Here is a 508-nt window from a genome sequence, read left to right as displayed (position 1 = left end):
GGTGTGGCTCAGAGAGGCCGTGCTTGGGGCTGGGGAAGGTCGGGGGGTGTGGCGGGAAAGGGAGAGGGAAGGGAGGCAGACGGGCGGGGTGAGCACGAAAGAAAAAATGCGCGAAATAGATGAGATGGAGGAATGGGCTTGCGGGTGGTGGGCGTCGCCCTCTCGCTTCGCGGGGGGTCCGGGTTTTCCGTCGTCTTCCTTCGCTATTGCCTCCCTCCTCCTCCCGCCTCCTGCCCTCCCTTTCCTCCCTCCCTCGCTAATATCGAGAGGCAATATTGCACGGCCCATGCCCTCTTCCCCTCCAATTCCTGCTCCCTGCCACCCTTGAGTCCCGCCCCCTCGCCCCCTTCCTCTCCCTCCTCGGCTTCCTGCGCGATAAAGCGCACGTCTTGGCCTTGGAGGGTGGGGGGACGGCGGCGCATGACCGACTCCAGAACCTCCGCCCTTCCCTCTGGCCCTTTTCCTTCCTCCGCATCACCCGCCACGGCCTCCCTGAGCAGGAAGCAGA

The sequence above is a fragment of the Nannochloropsis gaditana genome (assembly GCF_000240725.1).
Source record: "Nannochloropsis gaditana CCMP526 unplaced genomic scaffold scaffold366, whole genome shotgun sequence".
Lineage (NCBI taxonomy): Eukaryota > Eustigmatophyceae > Eustigmatales > Monodopsidaceae > Microchloropsis > Microchloropsis gaditana.
The sequence above is the reverse complement of the archived record's forward strand: the minus strand, read 5'-3'. Positions refer to the sequence as shown.